The sequence below is a fragment of the Herpailurus yagouaroundi genome, unplaced genomic scaffold (assembly GCF_014898765.1).
Source record: "Herpailurus yagouaroundi ecotype Mexico unplaced genomic scaffold, PumYag 29, whole genome shotgun sequence".
Classification (NCBI taxonomy): domain Eukaryota; kingdom Metazoa; phylum Chordata; class Mammalia; order Carnivora; family Felidae; genus Herpailurus; species Herpailurus yagouaroundi.
The window spans coordinates 40,179,723-40,205,294 of NW_024412377.1; the positions used below are offsets into that span (position 1 = coordinate 40,179,723).

General features: G+C 38.9%; 1 protein-coding gene across 5 annotated transcripts in view; it reads right to left on the reverse strand.

Annotated features, from left to right (window-relative positions):
* Nucleotides 1-25,572, reverse strand: part of ARL15 (ARF like GTPase 15) — a 409,325-nt gene that overhangs the window by 169,731 nt on the left and 214,022 nt on the right. The gene's annotated exons all lie outside the window — the stretch shown is intronic.

The following is a 25,572-nucleotide window of genomic DNA, read 5'->3' on the forward strand; positions in this document are numbered from 1 at the left end:
CACACACACACACACACACACACACACACACACACACACACACACACCCCTCATCTGCTTTATCCATTCATCTATCAAGGGACACCAGGGTTGCTTCCATAACTTGGCTGGTGTAAATAATGCTGCAGTAAACATAGGGGGTCAATATATCTCTTCAAATCTAATACTATTTTTTTCTTGATTCTTCTCTAGTGGTCATTTAAGATCTTATTCACAAGACAGCCAAAATGAAAAAGAAAAAAACCAGAAGTTAGAACAGTGTTTGGGTTAAATATATATATTTACTTTTAAATAAACTACAATATATTGTATGTGGGGCTTTAAAGCCATAATTATTTAGCCTTGTATTTAACTAAGCTTAATGTCAGCTAAAAACTTCAGTACCATATACAATGTGGTAAAACGAAGAGTGTGATGCTAGGTATGAGAAAGAGATCTGGAATCAGATTTGCATTTCTACACTGTGCGGTTTGACTTTTAATATATTAGCTTTCTGATATCTACCAGAATCATGTATCCTGGTAAGTGTGCATACCACTTGCACACAGACCACTTTGTGGGAATGAGGATTAAATGAACATCTCACACAGTCCCTGGCAGACACTCAACTGCAAAGTAAGAAATCAGGGTGGTATAGATGTGGCAAAAGTTATTGATGCATATCATTAAATATATTAAAGGTTTTGTGATAAATTCCTTGAAACAATGACAATATACACAAACTATTTTTGAAAAGGTGATCCTCACCACCGAATTAAAATTTTTTTTTTCAATGTTTATTTATTTTTGGGACAGAGAGAGACAGAGCATGAACGGGGGAGGGGCAGAGAGAGGGAGACACAGAATCGGAAAGAGGCTCCAGGCTCCGAGCCATCAGCCCAGAGCCCGACGCGGGGCTCGAACTCACGGACCGCGAGATCGTGACCTGGCTGAAGTCGGACGCTTAACCGACTGCGCCACCCAGGCGCCCCCTCACCACCGAATTAAACCACAGTGAAAGAACAAATCTTGTAGAAATCATCTTCCTGAGGCCAAAACATTACATTTTCAGTTGACATCTTTGTCGAAAGGTAGTAAGTTCTAATAGATCTTGGAGGTATATAATTGCAACACTTATGAGATGAAACTGAATGAACTAATACAATTCAGTGTTAACTGGGTCCAATGTAGGAGCGGTCATGTGTAAATACTCCAGACTATGAACAAAAGTTCCATGGAGGCGGACGTTCCTATTTCCTAAAAAGGTTACTCTGCTCGCGAAGAGGCCAACCATCAGACCACTTTGGTGCCAGGTAATACCTGTCTTAACAAGACTCTTCCGCTCGTAGCTGCTTCCCTTACTAGCCTCCCTTACAAGAACATGCTCTCTGCTCTGAGGGTTGTTTCAAAAGTAACCCCAAAGGTATTTGGTTATACTTCATCATCAAAAATACAGACTCAACAGGGAGGAATTAAGACCACTGATAAACTTGTAAGTTATTGTCATTTCATTTATCTGAGGGTTTTTCAAACTCTGGACTTTTCAGTGGAGTGCAAAGCCCAGAACGAGAACCGGGCTGTTTAAGGAGGTCGGCTACTCAAAGAATGTAGTAGGAATATCTTCAAATGACACAGAACACACGGCTGCAAAGAAGCAACTTAAAAAGTGTCTCATCGGGGCCAAAGAGAAATGCACCCTGATAGTTCATTAAACTTTTCAAAGCTCAATCACTATCGAGAGACCAGAGTGGTAGCTGTTGACTCTGTGGAAGTATTCCTCAGAAAAAATGTACTCAGAAACTGACTGAAGACTCACAGCAAAGGTGGGTACCTTCCAAACAACAAGGCATAAAATACTGAAGAGGTCTGAAGGAATTTAGTGTCCAATGTTAGATATGTTGTGGGGAAAATGCACTGTTCCGAGGGAAAAAATGTTTAAGCCTTTATGCTAAGTGTTCCCGTGGGGGGGGGGGGGAATCTCATTACTTAACATGTATAAATAAAGTCTGGAGTCTATAAAAAAAAACAACCAATAAAACAGGCCTAATAATGTGTAAGTATCTTCAGACTTATCCAACATTCTGTTTTAAACTGTAAACGTCAATCCACGTAAATGGTCTTCTGTTATTTGGCAAAGTTGTGAGCTTTTTACCCCATGGTAAAGGGGAGGAAGGGTGTGTAGAGGGTTCTATCATGACCTCTGATTTGTAACTGCATTTCAAAGAATACTTTACAATGCATTTGTGAACACTTTGGCAGATTCTGGAATATGAGAAACCATTCCTTCAAAAATATGTAATTAATAAGGCATTATGGGAAAAACACATGATGATTTTCTTGAATTATGTGTCTTTCTTGAATTATGTTAATTTAATTACAATGAATCTAAATTCTAAACTAATTACTTCTTTCATACAATAGAATTTACAATATTTAAAGGGCCTGCCCACATAATATTCTTTTGAATTTAATTTTATTTGTCTCTTATTTATAATGCCCTCTTAAAGTTAATATTATAAGAAAAAAAAAAAAAAAAAAAGCAGACACAGGGAGTTATTCCAAATGCCCGGACTGTTGATGCTTTCTCTTGGTGCTGAAACCAATTTGCATCTAAGTATGAATGTGTCACATTCAACTCCAAATCCTCACAATAGTTTTGCTTAGGATATATATATGTATACATATCCATATCCATATATACATATACATATATACATATATATACACACACATATGTGTATGTGTGTGTATGTATGGATATGGATATGTATACATATATACACACTGTGTATCCATATATGGATAGAGATATATATATACATATATATCCATATATACATATACACACACATACACAGTGCTTATTCCATAGGCTGATTTGAGTATACAGAACATTTACAACACAGGAAGAACCAGGCAGCAGTAGCTGCACTCAGTCTACGTAACTCACTGCCAGCACCACGAGAAAAACACAAACACATACGGATCCTTCAAGTCACCAAATGACACACACAAAGAGCTCAGTGGCTCTCCTTTAGGAATGAGTTTTATTTTAAATTTCTACTTCAATACACAGTTGACTCTTGAACAACACAGGTATTAACCGCATAGGTCCACTTACACACGGATTATTTTTGATAAAGACAGCGAAGTACTATAAATGTATTTCTTCTTAGGATTTTCTTAACATTTTTTCTCTACCTTACTTCATGGCAAGAAGCAGTATATAATACATGTGTGTGCTAATCAACTGTTCATGTTATTGGTAAGGCTTCTGGTCAACAGTAGGTTATTAACTTTTGCCGGGGGGGGGGGAGGTGGGGTCAAAAGTTATAGGCAGTTTCTCGACTACATGGGAGTTGGTACTCCTAACCCCCAGGGTGTTTAAGGGTCAACTGTCTATAGGAAGGCGTTACTTGTACCCCATACGTTAGTTTTAAAAGCATTGGCCCGTTATAAATATTCAACCCACCTTCCATCCCTTCCTCACATGAGATAAAACAGAAGTTTCCTCCAAAATTACTGATCTCCCTAAGACTGTCAGAATGACTACACTCACTAAGAGAACACTCATTACACTCACTTCACGTTTCCTGAACAGTTAGAATGACCATCATTTTCAACTACCAAAATTCTTTGCTGAATGTAAAATATTAAATCAGAAGAAGAATGATTCTATAGAAGTTAACTCACTGTCAGAGTGAGCCTTGATGGCATGAAAATCAGGTTAACAATCTAAAACTGTTATTGTAATTAACTGCTACTGTAAAGTATCTTAGCTAAAGTGACAAAGGATCAAATGATTTTTAAGTGAATTGCTATCAGTATCTTATTTAATATAAAAGAAATCAGCAGCTTATAGATTTCATTAAAATCTCAAATTTAGTGCTTAAAAGCACTAAGTAAATGAAAAAAGGAATATTTCAAAGATTCCTAACTCTAAATTATAGTTTATATAAACATGTATAATGATCAGGATAAAGCCAGATGCTAGAATATTCATGTACGAATTAATGCCTATATTATAGCATTATTTTTAGTTCCTGGAAATCAGTTGGCTTTTTGTCATCTCATCACTTTGCTATGATTTCACTGGATAATTATGCCTTGAAGTTTATTACTCAAAGCATCCATTGTTGAACAGAACCAAAACCATCCAACCCAATAACCACAGAAGAAAGAACTAAAGAAAATCGAATATAACCATGGATCTTAAAAGGGAACCAAACAACAAGCAGATAGGTGCCAACATGAAGTGCTAATGCAAAATTTTACTGCCTGACAATTATTCTTTTCACTTGCAAACCTACATAATGACACTTTCTGAAACTCATTTTGCATATCCCCTTCCTCTGAAGTGTAGGAAAATTATAAAATGTTGCTGAGGGAAAAAAAATTTTTTAAGTCTCCCTTTCTAGATATTCTAAATGAACTAGACAATCTGTCGGAAATTGGGCAAAGGGTATAGGCAGTGTTGTAAACTGTTAAAAAACCAAAAATTCTAAGTAGAATCAATTTTAAAACATAGATTAATTTAAACCTTTAGGAAACAACCTTCTCTGAGTACTTTCTATGAGCAAGGCCCTGAATTAGGTGCACTGGAATCACAAAGTACTTCCCAGAATTTATCTTCATTTTCAACAAAATATAGGATATAGAAAATCTACAGTTGGGACAGGTTTAGGTGCTCTTTAAAACAGGAATATTCCTGAAGATTAAACATTTTTTAAATTTTTCACAAAAACAAGGTGGAGGGGCACCTGGGTGGCTCATCAGTTAAGAGCCCTGACTCTTGATTTCAACTCAGGTCACGATCTCATGGTTTGTGAGATAGAGTCCCACATCAGGCTCTGTGCTGACAGGTAGATGGGAGTCTGCTTGGGATTCTCTCTCTCCCTCTCCCTCTGCCCTTCCCCAGCTCGTTCTCTCTCTCAAAATAAATAAATGAACATTTAAACAAACAAAAAAGATGGAAAGTTGAGAGAAGCAGTGAAGGAAACCAAGGTCATGGGCACCAAACATAATTCATTCAGGGCTGCTGGTTACAAAGGACAGAATATGTGAGTTACTTAAGACAAGCTTTTCATTATTTATTTATTAAATAAAAATTTTTTAACATTTTTTGAGAGACAGAGAAAGAGCATGAGTGGGGGAGGGGCAGAGAGAGAGAGAAGGAGACACAGCCTGAAGCAGGCTGCAGGCTCTGAGCAAGCTGTCAGCACAGAGCCCGATGTGGGGCGCGAACCCATGAACCGTGAGAGCATGACCTGAGCTGAAATCAGATGCTCAACTGACTGAGCCACCCAGGTGCCCCTCAAGCTTTTCATTTTTATGCATAATTCTTCAAAGATGCCTTTGGAGGTGGAAAATTTCAGCCTACCAATGATATTTTAAGTAGGCATTTGGATATGGCTATCAGATTATTTTTGCTAGAATCATGTCCTCACCATCCCCAAGAAAAACAACAACAAAAAAAAAAAAAGCAAAAAAAAAACCCCAAAAAACCCAGGGGCCTTAAGTTTTTATTTTTTCCCCTTAACTTGAAATAATCATGAAAACATGTTAAAACCAAGTATTTAAATATTAATTTCAAATAAATATTCATGTTCAAAATAGTTCAAAATTCATAAAATATAAATATCAAACAGGGAGTAAAAAATAAAATCCTGAGGAGTGTATTCACTAGAGCAAATCTGGCTGAGCGCTGGAGAAGCACATGTCCTTTAAATGTCACACTGGAGCAGCGAAGATAGAATAATTCTCTTATTGGAAGAAGACGGTGACCTGAAAGCTTTTAAAATTTCAAGTCTAGGGGTGCCTGGGTGGCTCAGTTGGTTGAGTGTCCAACTCTTAATTTTGGCTCAGGTTATGATCCCAGGGTTATGGGATCAATCCCCGCACCGGGCTCCGCATTGGGTGTGGAGCCTGCTTGAGATTCTCTGTCTCCCTCTGCCCCTCTCCCTTGCTCATACACTCTCTAAAAATAAAACAAACAAACAAAAAAAAAAAACAAAATAAATTTCAAGCTTATAAGCCAGTTTGCTCTTCTTGGGCTATCATCACAAGTTACCACAGACTAAGTGGCTTAAACACAAACTTATTTCTCACAGTTCTGGAAGATGGAAAGTCCAAAATCAGGGTGCCACCGTGGTCAGTTTCTGGTGAAGGCTTTCTTCCGGTCTTGTAGGTGGCTGCCTTCTTGCTGTGTCACACAGGACTGTGGGGAGGGGAACTGGAGGGAGGTGACTGCTTTTCCTCCTCTTACATTTTTTTAAAATGATTTTTTAAAGTTTATTTATTTTGAGAGAGAGCAAGCGAGCGAGCGAGCAAGCATGAGGAAGACAGGGGCAGAGAGAGAGTGACAAAGAGAATCCCAAGCAGGCTCTGCACTGCCAGCACAGAGCCTGATGTGTGGCTCGAATTCACAACCATGAGATCATGGCACGAACCGAAACTGAGAGTTGGACACTCAAATGACTGAGCCACCCAGGTGCCCCACTTCCTCTTCTTTATTTTTTTAATTTTTTTAATATATATTTATTTATTTTTGAGAGACAAGAGTGAGACAAAGTAAGACTGGGGGAGGGGCAGAGACAGAGGGAGATACAGGATTGGAAACAGGCTCCAGGCTCTGAGCTGTCAGCACAGAGCCTGATGTGGGGCTCGAACCCACAGACTGTGAGATCATGACCTGAGCCAAAGTCGGATGCTCAACCGACTGAGCCACCCAGGTGCCCCCCACTTCCTCTTCTTAAAAGTCCACCAATTCTACTGGATTAGCACCCCACCCTTCCTACCTCACTTAATTTTAATTACCTCATAAAAGCCCTGTTGCCAAATAGAGTCACATTAGGGGTGAGGGCTTCAACATATGAACTTTGAGGGGACACAGGGACACAATTCAGTCCCTGGCATATGCCAAAAAATACAGATCCTATGTCATTCATGAAAATGTATGTACCACAAAGTTTTTTTACGTTTAGTTACTGATCCTCTTGAGATTTCCACTTAGTCTTGGTTCGAAAATTTTAAACTAAAAAGGTAGTTAAAAGTATTTAGTCTATTTGTTTGACATCTAGTTCTAGGAGTGTCCCACTAATGAGCCAGGGAGCAATTAGCAGGATTGGACTGTATGACAAACATTCAACTTGAGAAAGAACAGATCAAAATAGTGCCTGACAATCATTTCATGTGACGCATTTATGGCACTGGAGAAGGAAGACATGAATCCCCTCAATAAGTCTCAATTCTCCAGGAGTTCTTAGAGTGAGCATCTCCATTTCTGTGTGTGAGTCTAATATTTAAAGCTGGGTATTTCTAGGACACACGGGTGGCTCAGTCGGTTAAGGGTCTGACTCTTGATTTTGGCTCAGGTCATGATCTCACAGTCATGGGATTGAGTCCTGGGTTGGGCTCTGCACTGAGCACGGAGCCTGCTTGGGGTTCTCTTTCTCCCCCTCTCTCTCTGTCCCTCAGCTGTTCATGTTCTCTCTCTCAAAAATAAACATTTAAAAAACAAGCTGAATATTTTTTATTCAACCTGACCCTAGAATGCAAATGAACTACCACACCTCGTGCATAACGGAAGAAACAGGGAAATGCCTCTGTTGGATATAAAACAACTGTATGAAAATCCTAAAAGATTTTCAGAGGAAATTTTGACCCTCTAGGATTTTCTCCTTACACGCGACTTTAAAAATTGACCGCCATGAGGTGATGAGCAATATTCACTATATTGCTAAGCTACAAACCTTTGAAAACACAGGTATGTATATTTATTTGAGCCACTGATACACTAAAGAAACACCATCTACTCCTGAGTCCCCACAGCACTGTTAGCCTCTGCTTCGTTTGTCTCTGAACAATTGTGGCTCTCGTACATTTAATGCTTTGAGAAGCTCCTCCTTCTCAAGCCCAATATGTAGAGGGAGGAAAATGCCATGCGCAAATATCACCTTTCAATTATATGCAAATCTCATCAAAACCTTTCATTAAATTAAGAAAATAGGAGCAGTTGAACAATTGGGCATGTTAACAAATCTGGATTCAAAGTAATTGTGCTGTTTTATTTCTGACTCTGAATGAGTGGACGGTTACCTTTCTTGAAAATATGGGAAAAGCAAAGAGACTACCGATGACCTATAAATCTTCATTATCTGCATGTGCAAGTATCTGAAGAAAATAAAGGAGATTATGTAAGCAAATGTGGTGCGTCTAAAAGTTAGGATTTCACACAGTGCGTTTCTTTTTCTCAGTAGTTAGGTTTGACAATAAGACTTAATTTATCGAGGAAGAAATAACCATGCTGTCCTTCTCCTGTCAAAAGAACAAATCAAAGAATTGCATTTCATGAGAAATGTCTTCCAATTAAAAGAGAAGAAGGAAAGAGAAAAGCTCATGTTTTCTTCCGGGTGTTTGTGTAGCGAATACACAGTGCCACTGTGGCTACTTAAACAATGGAGGCTCATCGAACAAGGGAGAACTCCTAATGCAATTGGAATGCATTCAATGCTACACTTTAATCTTTACACAATTTTCTTGAACATTCTATGCTATGGGGACCGAGGGCTTGTTTGACTTATTGTAGGGATGGTTGGGCAAGAATTAAATGCACTCTGGACGGACACTGACAATGAGATGAATCTGGATGTATTTAAATGTGACACATATTGCTGCTTCAGGTCGAAAGTTTTTCCATGAGAAAGTATCTCTAATTCCAGCTAAAAGCAAGGGGAAGGTATCTTTTCTCCATATTTAGAAGCTTTTACAAAGGCTATCATAAATACTAATAGGTATATGGTAAACACTGGTTCTGAGTGGCCACAATTTTAGCTCAAAAAGTTCCTAATCACGGATTATAGTTGTAACATAGGATCCTAATCATGTCAAACTAGGAGTTCTGCAAAGTATCTAAGGATTTTTGGGTACCACTTAACAGGGGAGTTTTCTTCTGTCTCAAAGGGCAACAACAGTTCAGAAAAGGTCAATCACCCTGGTCAATCGTTCATTGTCGAACAAAGATTTATTAAACACGTGCTACAGTTTAATGCAGTAGAGTGGGGGCTGTGGAGATTAATCATACAGATGACAAGATGACCGAGTGGTCTACGTGGGGATAGTAATCCCCACACTGTCAGTGTTTATCCCTTCGCCAGGGGGCTATGGGAACCAAGGGGCTGAGTCCCCTAGCCTTTGGGAAGAGTCCCATCCCAGAAGGAATCAGGAGGCCTTCCAGGAAGAACTCTGGAAATTGGCCAACCCAAGGAGTGAAGGGCACTGCAGGCCCTTGGAACACTCTTGTACCATTAGCCTCAGTGAGCGGACCTGGCGCACTGTGTTCGTGTGACCAAACCCACGAGAGGTCTATGAGGCCTCTGAGGACGCCGGAATACTCGAGAATGGGAGGCGAGTCTCAGCCCACAGATGCTGCTGATAGAGTGACTGGGTGGGGTAAGACTATTCTTGGGCTCATCTAATCTTAGAGATCTGGAGACTCCCAGAGGGGTGGAGGAGTAGGATAGTTTTGGGGCCACCACAGTGGTGTTGACTTTCTTCGGAAAAGATCCAGGAGCTGTAACTTAAAGTGGTCTATTTGATTTTGATTTTTTTGTCTTTTTTTTTTTTTTTGAGGAGAAAAGTGCAAAAGAAAGAACCACCACGTTGTCCACCCTTCCATCAACACCACTCACACCCCCATCTCCCTGGGAGGGACTGTAAGACCACCATTGTTTTTGCAGGGGCCCTGCATGCGTGAAGTCGGGGGGAGCCCTGACATTGCCATTTCCCCTCTAGAGTTGGTCTGTCTGTGGCATTACTGCACTGTAAGCTGAGGGGGTAGGGCTGGGTGGTCTCTGGAGGACAAAGTGCTAATGCTCAGTAATTCTGCAAACACATGAAGACAACATTGCCTACCTGCCAAGGGTGTGGCACCATGTTCTGGCAAAGAAGACTGCAACTGATTTCACTCATCCAAGCAAATTTTTAGGGTGTAATGGGAGTTGAAAAACATCATCTGCAAAGTTGCTAAAGGGACAAACATGATTTGAAAATGATTGGGTGGGAGAGGTTGTATTTATGAATCCTCAGTGAGGCTGTTTTATGGTTCAGATATTATTGCTTTGGCTAATGTCTGAGTGTATGTATACACAGATTTTAATAAAAAACCATCATGAAATTTGAGAAACCACTTAATTGAAACTATAGAACAAATGTATCTTGGAAACTATACTCTGAGCAAGGCTGAATTCATTCCCTTCGGGTGAACTGAGAGGGCACTCCTACCTTGTCTATTCACTTATAGAATGTGGGAACAGCAAAAAAGAATGGATCGTTTTAACCCTGTTATCTTCAGAGTGCTTGGCAAACTATCAGGGATCAAAATACATCCAGAACAATCTTTGGTTTTACTTAACATTTTACCAGTCTCATAATTGTATTCACCATATTTATTCTTCTTTTATTTCACTTCTATTGATCTCATTTCCTTATCCTTTGCTATAGTTTGGAAAAATGCTATTCAAAGTGTGATCTGAGGGGCAAGAACAGTCCACAAATGAACTAAGTGCCAAAACTGAGAATACTGAGAACTATCTGAAGGAATTTAACATAGCTATGACCTCCAAATATGTGATCTGTGGTCTTACCTCATTGAACATATAGATGAAAAGTACTGGTCCATATTGGATTGGGGGTGAGAGCAGGAGTCGGTCCTTCACCACAGTTTGATTAGTACTGATTTAACATATTCAACAATTGTATGTAAAATATCTTAAAATTCCCTTTAGCTATTCACATGCAAACTGCTGCAGAATTTATTAGATCTACACTTTCTAACTTATACTCTTGGTTACAAAGATGTCCTTGTCATTTAAAACATTCCAGTTACCTCTATTTTCTTTGGAAGGGTTTCAGTAGGAGACTGGTCAGTGCTAGTGGTGGTAACCACTGCTTTGAAAAAAAGATAAGAGGCCAATGGATCGTGGGGGCAGACAGGCCTACAAACAATGGTGCTCACCCTTGAGTGGCTTGAGGCTGTGGATATCACACATAGACCTTGTCATCTGGACATGGCAGAGTAATCTAGGTCAGGTCTAATTAATACTTGGACACATGATCGCTTTGGAAGTTACAGACTTTAAAAAAAAAAAAAATCCCCTCTATGGCTCTTTAGTTCTGAAATTCCATCAATGCAAAAAGCCTCTCCCCGCTCATAGGAGCTTCAGGGAAATGTTTCATGACCGGAGAGGAACCTTAAAGACAATTAGGCAATGAAGGGGCTATTAAACAAATGAAATTCATGCATATGTATTTAGTAGGAGCTCAAATGCACATTCATCAGATGTAAATTTCATCAAGCTTTCAGTTGAAGGGGTTTCTTGAAGTGATGATTGTTGAAGTGCATTTTATGACTTGACTACAGTGCATTTTATGACCTCCCCAGACAGAATGGGGAAGCAAAGACCTCCTCCAACCCCCACACACATTGCTTATCATCAGTTAATCCTAACACTCTCTGAAATATGTATGCTAATTGGCCACAAAAATATACACTAGTCCACTGAGCTAGGAACAAGAAATCAGAATGGCTTAAGTAAAAATAAGGCAACTAACCTAATGATAAGTACAATGAGTTGGGTCTTCATTTTTGTGGGCTTTGGGTTTACTTTTTGCAAAAATTAGAATCGAGTTCCTATACATAGAAGACAAGGATTTGAAAGCAGGAGAAAACAAAGATTTATGGGAGGGATGAGAAATGTATACATGCAATCTCAATACATTTGATGGCCAAATATCTTTATAGTTTGGCTAGTGTTTTATAAACATTTTACTGTTTTAAAACTTGTTATAAACTTAGTTCAAGGCTACACTGAGATTGTTTTCATTTTAAGACCTGGTAGGCAGAAAAAAGGTGTTTGAACTCCGAATCATATAACCTTAGATGGTACTGCTGCCAGCGTGAGGATCCGTCTCATAGTTTCTAAACAAAACCAGGATACTTTGCTATTTTTTTTAGCGATCCGTAACCCCAGATCTCCTTAACAGCAAAACCCAAAAGCGCGTTAGGGTTGGATTCTTTGAATTCTCTACTTTCAGGAAGTAGCACCTCTGGTCTGGACAGCTACAAGGAATGGCAGGGCTACCAGGCCACAACTATTCCAGTCTGCTAAAACATAAACATGTGACTTGTTCCTGTTGGCACTTACCACATTTACAAAGCCAACTGGAGGAAGCCAGAAACACGCTAGCACATCTACAGCCAACAGAAATAAAATGAAATGGCTCCAATTATTAATAAGCATAATCAAGACACTGTCTTTTTGGATATTAGCCAGAGAAATAGGATGCATCCCAGGCACCGTCCACTAAAATTTTCGTGTTAGGGGCGCATGGGTGGCTCAGTCGGTTAAGTGTCCGACTTCGGCTCAGGTCACGATCTCACGGTTTGTGAGTTCGAGCCCCGCGTCGGGCTTCATGCTCACAGCTCAGAGCCTGGAGCCTGCTTCGGATTCTGTGTCTCCCTTGTTCTCTGCCCCTTCCCCCCCCCCATCCCCCGCACTGTCTCTCTCTCTCTCAAAAAATAAACATTAAAAAAAATTTTTTTTTTAAATAAAAGTTTTACGTTAATATGGCAAGATACACTGCCAGCCAACATGGCTATTTCTAGAAAGCATATGTAAAAGTGATAATGAGTATAGATAATGGAGGAAAACACAGGAAGATCAAAAGAAAAAAAAAACTCACTCTAAAACTGAAGAGTGGTCAGGACAAGGATATAAATAAGGCAAAAGATGGTGAAGGAAGCAGAATTGACTGAGGAGGTCTTACAGGACTGTCAAAACTGAGGTAGGTATGTATGACTCAAATGGCAGAAAGTGTGGAGTAAAGAATTGTAAACAAACAAACAAAAACACCCGAAAGACTAAGCTAAACAAAACAGAAGACAGGTGTACAAACAGAACTTTGAGAAAAAATAATGAAAAATAATCTATTTTGGCCATTGAAAAGTAAGCATCCTCCAGTCCCTGCCTTTGCCCTAGCATGAAAATAATTTTCTCAGTGTGCTGTGCTCCGAGGTAGAGGAACCCTCTTGAAACCATGGACACAAAAATCACTCCCAGTGAGAAAAAAAGTTTTAGTTACTTTATGTTCACAGCCAAAAAGTGCACAGGGCAATCTCACAATTTTAAGCTTCCTGGTAGAAGACAGGAAATTTTCTGCGGGCAAGGATGATCGTTATTTACACAGGAGTCTAGAAGAGTTCTTTTCCTATCGTAGATGCCTTAGGAATGTTTGTACAATTAACTTGCTCTTAATTAGTCCTCTTTTCCAATTAGCTCTAAGAATCAAATAGTTGATTAAGGAAAAAGTCCAAATACCTATGAAGCTTATTTTGTAGCAGCAAACTCAGAATGAGACTAATGGCTTAAAAACTGGGCAGCAGCGGGGTGCCTGGCTGGCTCAGTTGGTTAAGCATCTGACTCGATTTCAGCTTAGGTCATAATCTCACAGTTCATGAGTTCAAGCCCCTCATCGGGCTCTGTGTTGAGGGTGCAGAGCCTGCTTGGGATTCTCTCTCTCTCTGCCCCTCCCTTTCCTTCTTTCCTTCTTTCCTCCTTTCCTTCTTTCCTTCTTTCCTTCCTCTCTCTCTCTCTCAAAAGTAAATATTAAAAAAAAAAAAAAAAAAAAAAAACGGGCAGCAGCAAAACATTTGCTGGAAACAGAGGAGATCCTAAGGGTGGTTTTTCCGACAAAATGCAATATGACCAGTACGACCCCATATGAATGATTACTTGAAATCAGTGTTAAAACTTCAAAAAGCAGGTAATTTGGCAAACCAAAGCAATGCTATTCAAAGTGTCCTAAAAGATAAACAACCATTCTTCCGGTTTTAGCTCCAGGACCCTCTCCAGGAAGCTGGCTCAGCCTACTACAGCCCATAATGGTTTTTGCCAACTGAACTCAAAGCCCCATTAATGTGGCGAATAATTACAATATACCCTTGTGGCATCTATTAACTTTTCTTTAATCATGTTTTGTCTCTTCAATTACACTGTAAGTTAATTAAGAGTAGAGAACTTCTGACATTTCTTCTGCAGCCATCATATCTAATACCATGCAAAGGTGATTAACTAGTTGATAATAAATTTAGGTAATTTACCACATTAATAGGCTACTATTAATAGGGAAAAAACACATAATCCTCCCAGTAATTATGAAAAAAACCATTTGACAAAGTTCCACGTCCATTCACAACAAAATCTACTTCACAAAAGGAAAGGACACCTTTTACAAGAATGCCCTTCATCCTTCACTGGATTTAAGGCATTTATTTAAATAAATGCATAAATAAATAAGCAGCCTGGAGCAAAATCATACTTAAAGGAAAAAAAAATTTTTAATTTTTTTTAATGTTTACTTAATTTTGAGAGAGAGAGAGAGAGAGCATGAGCAGGGGAGGGGTAGAGAAAGAGGGAGGCACAGAATGTGAAGCAGGCTCCAGGCTCTGAGCTGTCAGCACAGAGCCTGACGCAGGGCTCAAACTCCCAAACAGTGAGATCATGACCTGAGTCCAAGCGGGACACTTAATAGACTGAGCCACCCAGGCGCGCCCAAAATGTATTGTACTTTTAACTCGTTACGTTCTTAGGTGTACACTACTGGGAAATAGTTGTACGTATACATAAGATACATTCAAAAATGGTCACAACAGCAGTTTTGATAATATCCAAATAACAGAAGTAACAGTGGAAAAGGTCCATCAACAGCATAGAGACGGTGATATATCTATGATGGAATAGGACACAGCAATTAAGAGAGATCAACTACAGCCTCAGAGATGAACATGGATGATCCTCAAGAAGATAAGCTTGAACAAAAATAGAAAATTGCAAAAGAATACGTTTATAGTATGGTTCTCAGTCTATATAAAGTTCAAAATAGGCACCACTATGGATTATTTAGAGATCCATGTATAGATGACACAGGTGAAAAAAAAAGCAAGGAAATACTCAGCAGAAAATTCAAGGCAGTGATTACTTCCGGGTAGAGAGAGAGGGAGATCATCTTCAAATGAAAAGCATGGAAATGAAAAGGCCCGGGGTGGTCTAGTCTTTGACATGGATCGTGAGGACACTGGGATTCGCTGTACTGTTCTTTCAAACTACATATATATGTTCTATACAGTTTTTCATTTTTCGTGTATTGCACAATAGGGAAGGAAAGGAGGAGGACAGATGGAAAGGAGAAAATCCTTCAAATGCTGAGCTAAAAAGTCTACCGTGGTACCCGTATCGGTAACACATCTGCAAGAGGCTGAAATAAGCTAGCGTAGACTCCTTTTACTAAAATTGATGAGTCATTTGTCATAATGCAGATGGCTTATGGCTGAAAGGCAGGACGAAAACACCATTATTTTCTTATTTGAAAAACAAGTTTCACTAGATTAAATTTCCTCTAAAATTTTTAAGTACTAGGTTGGAAAGCAGTGAACTCCACTGACATTTCTTCAATTATTTGCAATAAAACAAGGAAATGTATCAAACCACAGAGGAAATTTTTCTTCCACACTTTGGAAATCTGGAAGGTACAACCTTCATGTGTGACCATCTACCACAAATAGATTTAAACCCAAATTGTGCTATCGAGCAGTGAAAAAGCCAATTAAAGTGTCAACACTCCCCACACCAGCCAAACCACCTTTTGGCAAATGCTGATGTAAATGTTTTCATAACCTATGTTTTTAAGGTCACTATTCAAGATTCCAGAGTTCTACTCATCTCTGTTGTTACAGACTTTATTTCTTAAAGTTTGGAAGGCCTGTAGATGGTCACTCAAACCTGAGAGTCAGTAGAGAAATTTTATGTTTGGAAACCTATAATGCTACAAAGCTCTACTCACATCTACATATGCAGTGAGGGAAGACGGAGCCAGAGGGGGTGAGGAAAACTGAGATCCAGAGACTGTCTGCAGAGCATCTGTTCCAGCAACCCAGTTGTGGGCCTTCTCCTGGACCAGTAAACCTCCATCTGCTGTGGGAAGTTAACTGTTCCCCAGGTGGTATGCCCACCTGTCAACTGACAGTTGGGCATGTGCCACTGAGAAGAAGGGCAGACACATTTTGGCACAGGCCTTTGGAGCATTTCTTTAACTTAATGGCTAAACGAGACTTGAGATGAAGAGATGAGGAAACAAACAAACAAAAAGCAACGGGCCTGGCTGGACCCAGGCATCAGCTAGGGAATCTAGGTCACGCCTAGAACAGGCGTCTGATGGGGTATGCCACGGAGGGCGGAGAGCGGCAGGGAATGGTGCCAGCCTCTGCCTTTCTGGGCTTGCCAGCCCTTGGCAGGGATTCTGGAAAACGAGACATCCCGAGTCAGACACATTTCCGTACATTCCTCTCCCTCCCCTGCCTCCAGCTACTTACATGTGGCTAATGGACAGACTGAGGAAGCTTTAAAAAAATAAATAAATAAATAACACTAGTATATGGAATCAATACATGTTCACCCCAGAGCTTTTAGGGCTAAAATACACATACAAAAGTAATCTCCTTTTGAAGCTCTATACTATGTACTTATTCCAAGTGATACCCCAAACCTATTTGGAATTCTTTTGCATTTGGCTTTTGAATGAATCCTTGGCATATTCTTGTCAATACCTCTTGTGACAAAGATGTGTGGCTTTAAAGAGTAAAATTCATTGGCCTGAACTATGGAAGCAGGTGCTCAATAAGTATGTATTGTAAATGAACAAATGGATGGATGAAACAAACATGCATAATACTTGCAAAAATTCGTTAGTGAATAGGTGATCATGCGTGGGATGTAAAAAAATTAAAAAACAAACACAAAAACACAAAGTTTTTCTTGTATGGCTCATATGCCAGAAGACTAATTCAATGGGAAAAAAGGCACTGCTGAAATAAGACATAGTAATAATAACAGAGACTCTCATGGTAGTCTTAAATGTAGGGAATATCAATCTCTTTGTCTTTGCGCTATTTCTGAAAAGGATCATCTCCACATCTCTTCTGTCTTCTCCTGTCCTCTCATCCTAAGGTCACTTAAGTATCAGGCCTCAGCAAGCTTTTCTCTCCCTTACTGGGCTGGCTTCCAGAGAGATCTTTGACCAGGTCTCAGTCATAACCCGGATCCAGACGATCTTCAGCATAAAAGAATTATGCTGCTAAATCTTATAATGTCACAAGTCTTAAAATCCAGATATATTTTAAATAGAAAAATAGATCCAAATTATACCATTTCAGCTTTTATCACTTTTTCCTGCAACATAGTAGGTCATAAATTTTAAAAATCTATGCTTAGGAGACAGTATTCATACACATTGAGGCATTTTTTAAAAAACTCCAACTGCTTCATAATTATATCCCATACACATACATACATTTTATAGGCACACTTAAATGCAGACATAAAGGAAGTATTCATAAAGGATGAGTGATGGACAAACACAAAGCCTTGCTTTGATGTTAAAGATGCAGCCCTTTAGTGTTGAAAAGGACACGTAATTGAATTCTTGGTAATCACTGAGAATAGTGCCTATTGTTGAACGTGGAGCGCTCACAGAAGTCTTGTCTAAGGAGTTTGCTCTGTTCTAAGGTGCATGCTCCATAGCTCAACTCAAACATGAAAGACATCCTGGCATTGGGCCAAATGCCTGGGCCAGGGTGTTCTCCAGATCCTGATGGGCTCACTCTGAGAAACCAGCACCCCAAAACCTGGTCTAACACAAACTAAAAAGACTTGGGCAACATTTGGCCCCAGGGTAAGGATGCTGCGGGGGCCTTCTGGCTCTCTCCACACACTTTGGCACATGTTGAGCAAGTCTGATTGCTATCTTTCCCTAATCAAGAGCAAGCATTTACTTTAGTGGATATGCAGATTCTCATAATCCAAAGGCAGAAGGTATGTGTAAAGGTCTCTAGTGCAATAATGCTTCCTACACATATACCAACCATCAAAGGACTGATTTGGGTTGTCAAACCTCATCTGAAATATTAATTATGGAAATAATTTCAGAAAAATGTACAAAAATGGCTCTAACTTACTCTTTCCTTTCTTAAATATCAACATTATACAATATTTAAGGGACTCCTCTGGAAGGGAAGTTTAGAATATACTCTGATGGATATCAAGGGTCTGCTATAAAAACAAATTGTTTTAAGTACCAGTGTATATGGATATATATATATATATATATATACACACACACATATGTTTTCTAAAAAAAAAAAACTATCTTTAAACGCAGATGTGTTTTCAGTGTGGTCTCAGTGTGAAGGTTTCTAAACAGGGTTTAGTCTATGTAACAATTAGTAAAACAGATGAAAGGCATTTCAGATGATTACCCCAGAGACACAACGGTTCTCAAGACTTGATGCATATATGCTATACCGGGCCAGTAGATACATTTTTGACATTTACCACCTGCCTTAGCAAATGTCATACCAGTTAATCTTGATGTTCACCAAATTTCTGAGTTCTACCATGACCAGTTTCCAAGACTTATTTAGAGCTCCTTAGAAATTGCCACGTCTCTAATACATTAAATGTACTTCCATTCCTTAAAGTTTAGAGAAAAAAAAGAATTCTACAGAATCATGGCAGAAATACCTGAATTATGTTGTAACAGGACAATATTAAAGATTTTTAGTTCGGGAGCAAAACATGAAAATTCCCAACAAATAAACGTAAAAGTAACACAAAAGGTACTGGGGCACGTGATTCAGATAGATATTTTAAATAAGTTAACATTTTCTCTTAAGGTGCTCATAAAAACTTTAGAGCATTTTTAGAAATGCTACATTATTTTTTTTAAATTTTTTTAATGTTTATTTATTTTTGAGAGAGAGACAGAGTGTGAGCAGGGAAGGGGTAGAGAGAGGAAGACACAGAATCTGAAGCAGGCTCCAGGCTCCGAGCTGTCAGCACAGAGCTCTACTTGAGATTAGAGCTCACAAACTGTGAGGTCATGACCTGAAGTCAGACGCCCAGACAACTGAGCCACCCGGTGCCTCTACATTAATTTTTATTTAAATCTTCTAATTTATCCATCTTTATAAGTTACTGTTACCTCACTATGAAGAAAAAACAGTTCTGAAAACTGCCCACTTGGATCAGTGCGCAAAGGCCAGGACTTGGTCCGTCTCACTCACTACACAGTGCACTGCCTGGCCCCACACAGGCACGGAACTGTTTATCTGACAGTATTTACTGAGCATCTACTATGTTTGAGAAGCTGTATTAGGCACCTACAAAGATCTCAAAGATCTCAAAACAGATCCCTTTCCCCAGTGAATATTTGCTAAGTCGCTAAAAGGTAGATTAGCAGCCCTCTTGACAAGAACATTCAGCTATTTCTGAAGTTCTACGGTGCCATTATATTATGCAAAGAAAACAACAGTGGTATAAATCAAGACTCAGAATTCTTTTGAGAGCTAAGAGGTTATTTTCTAATGTGTTCTATCTATCCTTCAGTGGGCCTGCAGCATTTTATAGATAGGGAGCATTTAAGGAATCCACTGCCACGTTGAGGTCAGAGGAGTTGATCTAAAATCCCAGTCTGACCTTCCTCCATCACATGTTACCTGCATGGCACAAGTCTTTAATACGAGGTACCAAAAAAAGGAACTATTATCTAATGGAAAGGTTTTTTTTTTTTCTTTAATGTTTATTTTGAGAGAGAGTGCATGCAAGCACACGCACACACGAGAGGGGAAGGGGCAGAGACAGAATCCCAAGCAGGCTCCCCATGGTCAACTCAGAGCCTGAAGTGGGTCTCGAACTCATGAACCCTGAGATCAGGACCTGAGTTGAAATCAAGAGTTGGTCACTTAACCAACTGAGCCACCCAGGTGCCCCTGCAAAGGTACCTTTTTAACTCTGTGATGGGTATTTCCCATGCAAGCACACAAAAGGTTACATTTAGAAAATGTATTGCTCTCTTTGGAATGGGCAACTCCCCAAATAAAACACATTGTTTTAGATCTTAACTTGCTCCCTCTGCTTCCAAAGACTCTTTTCTAGCTTTTCTTCTTGTCTCTCATTTCTAAAATTGACAAATATAAACACATGAATGGAGCCCTAAAAGCTGCTAGAGGTGGGTTATGGTCAGGAAAACTTACGGAGGAGGTTGTGTGTTTACAGAAATTGCTCTGGTGTCCTCAGTTCTCTAATTCAGTCTTGTGTTATTTCTAAAAACAAAGATGAACTGGACAGTAAGTTAAGCCCAAATCAGCAGACTTTCTCCCCCCAGTACTGGAATACAACATTCTGTTTCACAAATATATAAAAACATACTTGGCTTAGTTTCTTCAATGTATCACTCTTATTTTGATTGAAGTCACTTGTAAAAAGGGCTCATGTGCAAACTGGCAGCTGGGGCTTGTCCAGAGCAGCAAAAAATATTCACGAGAAGAACTTAAGACTTCAAGATAAGAAAAAAGTTCTATTTTTTTTTTAAATCAATTTTTTAAATTCAATGACAAAAGATTGTTGGGGTATAGTGAAAAGAGCAAATGAGTTGAATTTGGATTCAGTTGAAAGTGGATTCGGGTTACTAGTTGTATCTTGGGTAATTTACTATTTCATAAGGAAGTAAAATCATGTTTCCCGGGACAATCGAGAATTACGAGATATAATGTAGGTGAAACACTGTACATTGCACATGTGTTAGTTCATATTAATTTCAGCCTCTCCTGTGTTCCCATAGTACTCTTTACATATTTTTATTGGCTCATATCGTAATATATTGTGGTTATTTGTTATACGTAGGTGACCTGAGGAAAGAAAGGGACCATATTTTATCTTTGCATCTCCTCACACAGTATTTGGGCACAGAGCAAGTGTGCAAAAAATACTGGTTGCAACAATGAACAGTTGTTTTGTTAGATAACTAATCAAATTCAAAAAACACTAAGATATGCTTAAAATGCTGAACCAAGGTATCTTTCTTCCTTGGGAAACTTCCCTTTGCCAATTTGCAGATAGGCAAGCATATCTAAAAAGAAAGCAGTTTCTCCAGATAAGTCTTCACATAAGGTCATTGTGTGAGGCTTTAATTTGGTCTAACGTACCTTTTTTTCTGTTGAGCAATTCTCCTTAGCACAGCCAAAGCACCTGACCCAAGACGGTAAGCATAGGCTAGTCCATCTTCTAGGCACTCTTATGGCACAAAGAAGAATAAGTCTACATACATACTATGCCCTGAGGCAAGATGCAATTATGGGGCTTGAGCCACTGTCCGCCATCTGTAAAGACTTCCATTTAGATCTCAAACACAGGCTTTAAATACTCTCTCTACACACACACACACACACACACACACACACACACACACGTGTAGAATAAAAAAGCTGATAGTATCAACTATTCTTTAATCCCACAGCGAGATGGCTTTTATTGGCAAGTCTTACAGAACTGGTGGTCAAACAAAAGCAGTGTTGTGATCAATAACTATTATGTTTTTAGTGTAATATATAGACTTCTGAATGTGAAGAGAAAAAGATTATAAATTCAAGAAAATAATTTTTAGGCTCCAGTAATGACATGTTCCAAAAACCTGGACATTTTTTGGTAGGTCGTCTATTTGCTTTCATGTAAAAGGCATAAACAAAAGTGGGATGCAAAATATACTGGTTTAAGCTTAAGGCAGAGAAAGAAGGATGCTGAAATCTAATTTGGTTATCTCAGTTACTCTGACTGTATTCTATGGGGACGACTTACGAGCACGTGCACACTCACACAAACAAACCCACATCAGGGTACATCAGAGTAGATGTGCAGAGACAAATTTAAGAGCTTCCTCCGATTATCAGGATAGAAGTTCACAAATGCACTTCTGCAACATTTCTAAATGGAAAGCATGGGTGCCTCATTAAGAGTCGAACATCAAGCATAAAAAAGTGCAATGACTTGCTCAGTGTTTTGGCTTCCCTCTCATGGCAGAATGGCCCAACCACGACGGGATGTTTAAAATTTGCAGCGTTGGAAAAAAAAAAAAAAAGAATCGAGGGTCACATGATGATTTCATAAATATACAGAAGACCGAAGAAAAGTGTGATGCTACCCTGTGTGCTGCAACTCCAAGGTGAGTTAAAACCAACTTTGGAATTAATAGCTCTGAGATCTCAAAGAGATCCTTTCTAATACCCGGATTTTCAACTTTGCAAATTTAACGACAACCATGCTGTTGGCCTTTCCTGACCTGTTGTGAAGTAAATCAGGCAAACTAATGTGGGCTAACAAGTCTTTTTCACACTGTTCGATCACCCTGCCTCTCCTTTTCTCCGCAGACCTCGCCTTTCTCCCACTCTGTCTAGCCATCCTCCTCCTCAAAGCACACAAAATGGCCACTGTAACCCCGCATTACTGCTCATTAGATCACAGGTTAGTCAAGTGGAACTGCCCGGGGTTCCCAAAGGAGAGCTATACTTCAAAAATCTGTCCATGTCAAATGAAGAAAAAAAACCCTGAGCGTGGGGTCACCCAGATCAATGATCAAAAGAAACAGAGAATGAAGGGGGGGGGGGGCGGGAAGCACACCCTCGTTTTTGTTAAAAACACACACAGGTCTGATTTACTATAAGGGATGCAGAGATACGATGGGGGTTTTCTCTCATGCCCATTTTTTTTTTTTTTTAATTAAGTAATTTGTTTTAACCGGGACCTTTCGGTTGTTAACTTTTGAGCTTTCGGAAAAAGTCTACAACTTATCCTTAAAATCGCTCCCCAAAGAAAATACACTCCAGGAAATCCAGTTTTTAGGAGGACTCTTAAATATTTCCCAAAACACTTGAAAAGCAATGAAAGTAATGCAAACTAATCCACCTTTAAGGCGTGAGGACATTCTATTTAAGTCTCAACGTAAGAATCCACTCTTAAAATAATCCGAGTAACCTCTTGGGCCTTCAAAGAGGAAACAACGAGCCCGTCAATCACATCATGAGAATACACCAAGTGGCACACTGTAGAAAGCAGATTTCGGGGCTTCTGTGAGGCCTCACAGAAACCTAGAAACCTGCAGGTAGGTCCACAGCTTGTTCAAGCATCTCCCTCATTTTCATGCATTGGCAAAGTACAACATTCTACAGTTGCTTACTTTCTTTAAGACAGAGCTGCTACCTGTACTGCAAAACTGACAAATCAGAAAATTCAAGCAGAGTGACCTATCTGGAACATTGTAAAGAACACACTTTAGTATCGAGTTTCACAAGTCAAAATCTCCAGAAGATTGGATTTTCCCAGTTTCCTCACAACAGCAGAGGAAAGTACATCTTGTTGGCATAGTGATGAAAAGCAGTTTGACAAGAACACAGTCTATCTGAATGGTAGTAATCCACTTGCTTATAATTTAATCTAACGGAAGTTGTAACATTGTGTACGGTCTTCATTGCTTTAATTTTTTTTTTTTTTTTTCCTATTTGGAACTCATTCTTCAAGCACTCTCAAAAGTATATAAACATACCTGTCCCTACACTGGATTTTGTTTCACTTCTGTGTATTTAACAGGCATTCGTGACAGTATCCGAGGCACAGCTAAACGTGCCATTTCACGCTCTTAATACTTCTGTCCAGAGAAGGAGGACAGACCCAGCAGTTAATCTGGGTACTCTGTGTGCTCAATCCTCAGGTAATCCTCACTATCTGCTATGAGGTAGGTTCTAGGATTAGCCCCATTTTACAGATGAGGAAATGGATTTAAGTTTTTGCTCAATATTATTCTGCTGGTCCACAGTAAGAGGGATTTAAATCCAGATGGTCTGACCTCAGAGCCTTATTGTCTGTCATCTCTAAACCCAAAGTGCCAAGTTAAATACCCATCAAGTTAAATGTGTGTGTATCCTATGATCCAGCAATTCCAATTTGACACATATACACTTTAGAAATGCTTGCATATATACACAAGGAAACATGTACAAAGATATTCGTCAACAGCTTTGTTTGTCATCTCAAAAATCCAGAAACAACCTAAAAGTTTATCAATAAGAATAAATAAATAAAATTATGGCACAGTCATGCCTTGGAACATAATATATCAATGAAAATAAATAAGTTAGATTTACATATATCATATAAGCTCAAAAAACGTAATGAAAAAAGCATGACAAAGTATACACTCTAAGACACCACTTATGTAAATTTTTATCACACAAAACATTACTGTATATTACTTAGAGATACATGCATATGTATTAGAAGTATAAAAATGTATGTTGGGAAAGATACCAACTTCAAGATACACTCACTTAAGAAGTGAGGGAAGGGGCTTTGAAAATGCATCTTTACTGATTTAAGGAAGAGATCTGAACAACTATGGTAAAATGTTAAAATGTGGTGAATCTGGGTAATGGGTGGATGAGTTTCACTGTCATGTCATTTTTTGTACTTATCTCTATCTTTGAAGTTTCTCATAATTAAAATAAAGTATGATTTTTTAGATGCATATCCTCATATTCCAAAATAAGTCCTTCTCCAGAAATGAGAGTTGGAGTTCCTATAAATTACCTCCCCCACCATAACTGCTTAAAATTCAAGGTAACAACCTAGAGACTAAAGTGTTAAAATTAACTTTCCTGAAATGATTACAGCACCTTACTGCACGTGTCTTAGAAGTATCTTTAAGATAATTACATCATTAATATATGTTCCACATTCATATTGTTAAGCAAAATTCATTAAGTTGGTGTTTCTAATCTTTTCACCTTCAAAGTCTCCTAAGCAAGTAGCTAGGTTGAAGGATGAGAGTTTTAAAGTACAACAGACTAGGGGCACCTGCGTGGCTCGGGCAATGGTCTGACTACAGCTCATCATCCCATGGATGATGGGTTCAAACCCCGTGTCAGGCTCTGTGCTGACAGCTCAGGGCCTGGAGCCTACTTTGGATTCTGTGTCTCCCTCTCTCTGTGCCCCTCCCCCACTCACACTCGGTCTCTCTCTCTCTCTCTCTCTCAAAAATAAACAAAAAAATAATAAAGTACAGCAGACCAGGGCACATGAAAAAAAAAGAATATTGTTCAATGTATACCGTTTTGTACCTGTTTAAAATTTACCACGTGCTTTGTCATTCAGGTTAATTTAAATGAGATGGATTTTTCAAACTTAAAAATGAATGGATTTTTAAAGATTATGTCATACTCCATGGAGATCCAAATGAGAACGACAGACATCCATTGGGTGGTAGTTACATAATCTTAATTGACAAAGAATGGATCAAGTAATGTCAACCATAATTCGTTACAAATTTGTACATATTTGTGAGCAGAGCTGGAGAAGAGATGTTATTCCGAAAATAATTTCAGTGAAAGTAAACCCAGCAATTACAGTCATATCTTGCTTTAACATCTTAGAAATATGACATTTTTAATAGCACACATTTTTCAGTTCAGCTTTACTATGGCTACAGAACCATATGGCAAAATCTTGACTAACTAGAATCCAAAAAAGAACAAGTACTAAAGGAATTACAATTTTTGCATTCCATTTTTAACAGATAAAACTACAAAAACACAGATCTGTATCAAGTGTTTTACCGAAAAAAAAAAAAAAAAAAAAAAAAAAAAAAAAAAAAAAAAAA